This window comes from Enhydra lutris, unplaced genomic scaffold (assembly GCF_002288905.1).
Source record: "Enhydra lutris kenyoni isolate GAN:26980312 unplaced genomic scaffold, ASM228890v2 scaffoldscaffold35, whole genome shotgun sequence".
In the NCBI taxonomy this organism is placed as follows: domain Eukaryota; kingdom Metazoa; phylum Chordata; class Mammalia; order Carnivora; family Mustelidae; genus Enhydra; species Enhydra lutris.
The window spans coordinates 2,182,397-2,188,623 of record NW_019154119.1 but is presented as its reverse complement, the minus strand read 5'-3'; positions in this window follow the sequence as shown (position 1 = coordinate 2,188,623).

Here is a 6,227-nt window from a genome sequence, read left to right as displayed (position 1 = left end):
ACTAGAACTAGAACTAGAACTAGAACTAGAACTAGAACTAGAACTAGAACTAGAACTGACTCTGAGTGATGCCCCATTCCCCAATATATTTGAGCACAAGATTCTTTCTCTTGTAGAACATCTTAAGGAACCTTTGTTCCATGAGCCTACCTTGAACAATACCAACCAAAAACGACAAAGAGGGGTTCCTCTAACCTCTGCTCCAGCCAGAACCAGACCACAGCCCACCTCTACCCAAGACCTTTGGAGACACTCGGCACCTTCTTCCGGACCTCACGGAGCCGGGGCTAGCCCCCCGCTGCGCTCCTCCCCGGCGCCCAGAATAACCGCTGTTGGCTGCAGCTCCAACAGCAGAACAGAATCAAGGTGTGAAAACGATCAGGCTTGTCAGAAGGTGGAAGGAACTGAAACGTGGATGTGAAGTCTGCTGCTTGATCAGGCTGATGATGTTGGCAGGTCAGAGAGAAGTTTAAAAAGAAACGTGAGGGAAAAGGAGGAAGCTGTAGGGACGGACAGCTACTTACCCAGAGAAGAGTGAAGCTATCTTAAGGAATTCTATGCCCCGATTTCATGGAAGGTGCCGAGCCCCGTTTCAGGTGTGTTTAAAGACAGCAATTTTAGATGCCATTCTTTCATGTACTTGGGAGTAGTGAGTGCGTGGCAGATGCTGGGCAGGTGCTGGGGAGACAGTGTTGATCCAAACAGACACAGTGGCCTGTCCCTTCCCTCCTGGAGCTTATGGTCCAGTGGGGGAAGGAGGCAGACATCCAAGGCTGGGGGCACAACTTGTCTTCTTGCTGGGATGGACCTTCATTATCAGGGAGGAAAGGGGAGCCAGAGGACCAGAGCAGGAGGACCTAATGTGTCAGGAGTCAAGGAGGACTTCCCTGGGGAAGGGACAGTCAGAGGGGCTTCTAGGTGTGTGCCAGCTGGAGACAGGGGAGGGCCTAGGCAGAGGTAGGGTTCACGGGGGCAGACACAGAGGAACATGGTAGGTTTGGGGACCTGAAAGAAGGTTCCCAGAGCCCAGAGGGTGAGGGCAAGTGGACCTCACTCAAAGCCAGGCTGGAGAGGTCGTGGGCGGGGGGGAGCGGTGGTGGGGAGAGGATCCACAAGAGTTCTCAGGCTGCAGTGACATCCAGGTCTTCATCCAGAGAGCCCTGAGAACCCCTGGGGGATTCAGCTCAGGTCCACATGACACGGGCTGTGGAGAATCTGAAACTAGAAAAAATGATGTGGCTTCTTCACTGGGGGAGACAGATAAAGGGCACTTGGCCCCAGATGGGGCTGGGCATCCAGGAGAACTAAAACGAGGGATGATCAGAAGGGGGGAAAGGGGCTTTGGGAAGCATCAGCTGCAGGCTGGGTGTTTTCCCATGTGACTTCGCATTTGCGGCAGAACTGAAAGAACCATGAAAGCCGTCCCAGCCCCTTACAGATCCAGAAGGCACGCCTCCCTCCGGTGCTTGCTGTCCAGGCTGTCAGAGAAGTTCTGGAAGACACCAGCAGGGCCCTTCAGAAGTGGGGGTAGGACAGGGAGAAGGAAATAAGGGAGGGGGGCCAGCCCACAGCTCCCGAGCAAGCAGCTCCCGAGAGTGGGCTGGGAAGAAATCTTAGAAAACTGGCTGGTCCGACCACCCCATTTGGGGTGGGGAATGGGGATAAGGAAACAGAGGCTCAGGGTTGGGGGCCAGAGCTGAAAATAAAGCTTAGGTGTTTGGCTCTTCCTCCAGTGTTCTTTCTCCTGCCCCAGGTGTGAGGGGTGTGTGTGTGTGTGTGTGTGTGTGTGTGTGTGTGTGTGTGTTCGGGTGGCCAGGACAAGGCCGTCCTACTCTCCATCCTTCCATAGTCCAGGCTGGCCATGATGTTGGCATGAATTAAGATGTTTACGGAAATGAAAAAAAAATGCTTAAGAAACAAGTTAATCTCTATATGGGGGTGTCCAGCTTCAGAAGGTTAATATCTTGATTTTTTTCTAAATCCCCTTTCTGTTTTTTCAAAGAGGATTTGGTGTTCTCAGTCCCAGCTGGGAGCTTAAGAAAGCAAAACAGTGTTTCTCTGCCTGCTCTCTTTCCTGCAGCTCTAGGCCTCTCTTGCTGGACCTGGGGACAGGGACTTTGGATCCTGGTTTTGGTGAAAGCCGATCTGTGTCTCAGTTTCCCTCTGTGTACAGAGGCATGGAGCCTTCCCTTTCTGCATCCCTCTCTTAATCCTGGGGGAGACAGTTGGTCCAGCCAGAAAGCAAAAAGGCTCACGTACAAGAGCTAAGACTTGACATTCACAGTTAACAGAGCTCAGGAGATCTGGCCTGGCAGCTGAAGGGAGACACAGGCCCCAAGGAAGGTTCTGGAAGTGTGCACAGAGAGAGGAGGAAGATGCAGAGACCACAGTGTGTTGTAGAGAATAACCCAGGGTCCCACCTCCACCATTTACTGTCTGGGTGGACCATGGAGCCATCCTTCCTCCTTGGAAAAATGGAGATGACAGTGGGACCACATGGGCACTGCCTATGAGCTTTTTTTTTTTTTTTTTTAAAGATTTATTTATTTATTTATTTATTTGACAGAGAGAGAGGTCACAAGTAGGCAGAGAGGCAGGCAGAGCGGGGAGTGGGGGGGAGCCCTGCTCCCCGCTGAGCAGAGAGCCTGATGCGGGGCTCGTCCCAGGACCCTGGGATCATGACCTGAGCCGAAGGCAGTGGCTTAACCCACTGAGCCACCCAGGAGCCCTGCCTATGAGCTTTTAAAACTGAGGTTTGGGGGAAACCGGAGAAAGCTATTTCTGGGGTCACCACTGGCAAATAGAAACCTCAGTGTGGCCATTTGTATCCCCCTGATCAAGCCCTTGGAGGTCAACCACCTTTCGGAGTCCCAGCCCACCAGACCCCAAAGCTTCCCAGCCCAAAATTCCAGGGAGGAGACCCTCTTCTGAAGCACACTGGGCGCCACAGGGCAGGGGGAGGTGAGCTGGAGCCCCAGCCGGGGCTCACTGGGTTCTCAACAATTTTGACCACAATAAGAAAACACGTTCCAATTTCTCCAGATTCCCAAGGTCAACACAACCACTTCTGCTCAAGTCTGGCGCACTGGCCACCGCCTGGAGCCCCATCACCTCTGAGCTAGGCAGAGATTTTTCTGATTAGGAAAATCAGCAACGGGATTCCAACTCAATCAAGGCCAAGCGCTGTCACCAGGTTGCATGACCTTGACCCTTCCCCTCTCTGGGCCCATTGCCTCATCTCTTAAGGAACAGTTTAGACCAGATGACCTCCCCACACCCACCACTCCACATACACACACATAAGTTCCCTTTGGTGCTTCTTTCAAGATTCTCCATTTCCACTGAGTTTCTGCTGAGTGTCTGGCTGCTTCTAACCAGCTCCATCTTTCCATGGTCCCACCGCCACCCCATGCCCGGCCAGTCAGACCCAGCAAGCCCCTTTCCTCTGCCAGATTGCCTAAGCAGCCCCAGCCAGCTGGCTTCCTCCCTGGGCTTTGCATTAAGGTTGGTTTTCCCCAGCCCTTACCCAGGAAAGAGGGAACAGAGGGAGGGGAAGGAAGTACTTCTGTCATGCCAGTCCCAGCTTCAGGACTGCTGATCCTGTATCTCACCTAATCCTTGTAACCCATCTTCAAAAGGGAGGTTCCCAGCTGGGCAGGGGTGAGACCCACCCAGGGATGCCAACCCTGTGCTTTTTCCTCGGCCTCACAGCGGCCTCCTTAGATCTACTCTGTTGAAACGGGGCAGAGTTCTCTGTTCTCTGTCCCGACTCAATTCATCAAGCTTTTATTAATAGACCAGAAGCTTTGCTTGGCAAGGTATTAGGGGACAGAAAAGGTCCATGGAGCCTATAGGGTAATTCTCTTCTGGCCTCCAGGCTGGGGCTCAGTCCCTCCCCCAGGGCAGTGTCAGGCCATCATCAGACACCCCTGGGCCTCTGGCAGCCGTTTTCCCATTTGTTCTTTTGGATCCAACAAGTTACAGCTCATTCCTTCGGCCACATTGTTCCTTAACGACATCACTTTTTCCATCTCCCTGACGGCTCCTGCCCTTCTGCCGGAGCGCCGCCTCCTAGTTGATCTCCATCTCCCGGAGGTGCTGCGGATTCCACGGATCACTGGACTGCGCCATTCCTGGGCCACCTGAGATCTGCACGGGCAGAGACCAGGTCCTCAGCCATGTCTCCTCATGAGGACGCAGCACAAAGACCAACCTCAACCAGGTGGTTGAATGGTCCCTTCCCCTTCGTATCGCTTGGTGCGCTGAACACACTGCCCCTCTCCTAGGCACCTAGCTCGAAGTCTCAAAGGCATCCTTCAATTTGCACACAGCTTAGAGATACTTCTGAGTTCTTGCCTGGGTGAGATGCCTAGGGACTGTCCTTGGGCTGGGCCGCAGGCAGCATGGCCTCCTCCCTCACCTCCACCTTGGGTGGGTCACCGAGCCCAGCTTGTTCATGAGAGCCCTGTCTCCCAAGCCAGAGTCACTTGGCCTCCCCCACAGGTCTGCTCTGTGTCCTACTGGGAGTCAAGCATCTGTCCCTCCTGGGGCAAACCAAGGTCCTGGGTCCTGGACCTTTCTAAGGCCATCCTCTCTGACCTGTGTATTCATTCGCACAGCTAGTATTTTTTTAAGCTCTAACTATGGGCCAGGCCACTGTTGATAATGCCTTCTGTTCTTTTCCCCTATTGCTGCCCAGCTCTGCCCTCAATCACTTTCTCAAGATGGAATGTGGCAGAAAACTGAGAGCGCAGACTCTGGAGTCAAACTGATCCGGGTTTGAATGCTGTATCTCTCGTCCATTTACCTATCAGAGCTTAGACAAATTGCTTCTCTGTGAGCCTCAGTTTCCTCATCCGTAAAATGGAATGCTGCCATTCCAAGGGCTTTGGGGAGCACGAAAATGCAATCATAGACGTCCCTAGGAAAGTGTATATTTCTAGCAGAAAGGCAAGAAAGAGCCGGGAGCATTTGGAGAAATTGTGAATAATACAGGACGGCTGGTGGCAAGAGTTCTAAGTGAAGCAAAGGGGATGAGGCCAGAGAGGTCCGATGGGCAGACCGTGGAGGCCGCTCCAAGGAATTGCAGGCTTGGCTCAGAGGGCCATGACCTCGGGATGGAAGAGCCCCGCCCTCACACTTTACGTGTCCCTAAGCTGTTTCCACGTAGCCGTGCAGATTCTCAGTCTGGCACTACAGGCTCTCCAACAAGCTCTGGGTCCAGCCTTCCCTCCCACCACTCCTGGAATAACATGGGGAAGAAAGTAGCTTCTTCCTTTTGGCCTCTCTCCTGGAAAAGGATTTGTGTGGGGTGCTGAGGAGCAGGGCGATCCAAGCTTTCTTGGTGCCCCCGCCCCCCTCCTTAGCCTACCCCCGTCCTCTTCCCTGCCAGCCTAATGCAGAGGAATCAGCTCTCCTCAACCCAGCATCTGAATCAAGGTGAATTCTCCTCCCAACAGATGCCCGAAGGCTGCACATGGCCAAGCCGGGCCACCGCTTGCCAATCAGCACCAGGGGCTCCTCTTTGAGGACAGACCAAGGCTTTTGGTCTAATGACATGGGCACTGACCATCAGAGATCACCAAGGCCAGGGAAAGCAGGCAAGGCTGTCCTGCTCTCAGAGCTGCAATCATGAGAATCAAACCAGAGAAAAGGGCTGGAGAGGGAGATCTGGGTCCCAGCTATTTGTAATAATATTCTCAGCTTTTTTCTTCTTTTGTTGAGATATAATTGATATATAACATCGTACTGGTTTAGGTGCACAACATAATGATTTAACATCTGTATACATTATGAAATGATGACCCTGATAAGTTTAGTTGACCTCCATCCCGACACACAGACACAGATGTTTTTCCTGTTATGAGAATTTCAAAGATCTACTCTCTTGGCAACTTTCAAATATACAGTTAGCTTTGTCAACTGTAGTCACCATGTGGTACAGGACATCCAAGACTCGCGTATCTTATAATTGGAAGTTGGTGCATTTGACCACTCTCCGGCATTTCACCCACACGTGACCCTCTGGCAAACATCTGTCTGTTCTCTGTACCTATGAGTTCTCTTTTTTTCAGATTTCACATGTAAGTGAGATCACAGAGTATTTATCTTTCTCTGACTCATTTCACTCAGCACAATGCCCTCAAGTTCCATCCTTGCTGTCACCAATGGCAGGATTTCTTTCTTCTTTATGTCTGAATAGTATTTCTTTATATATATATATATAT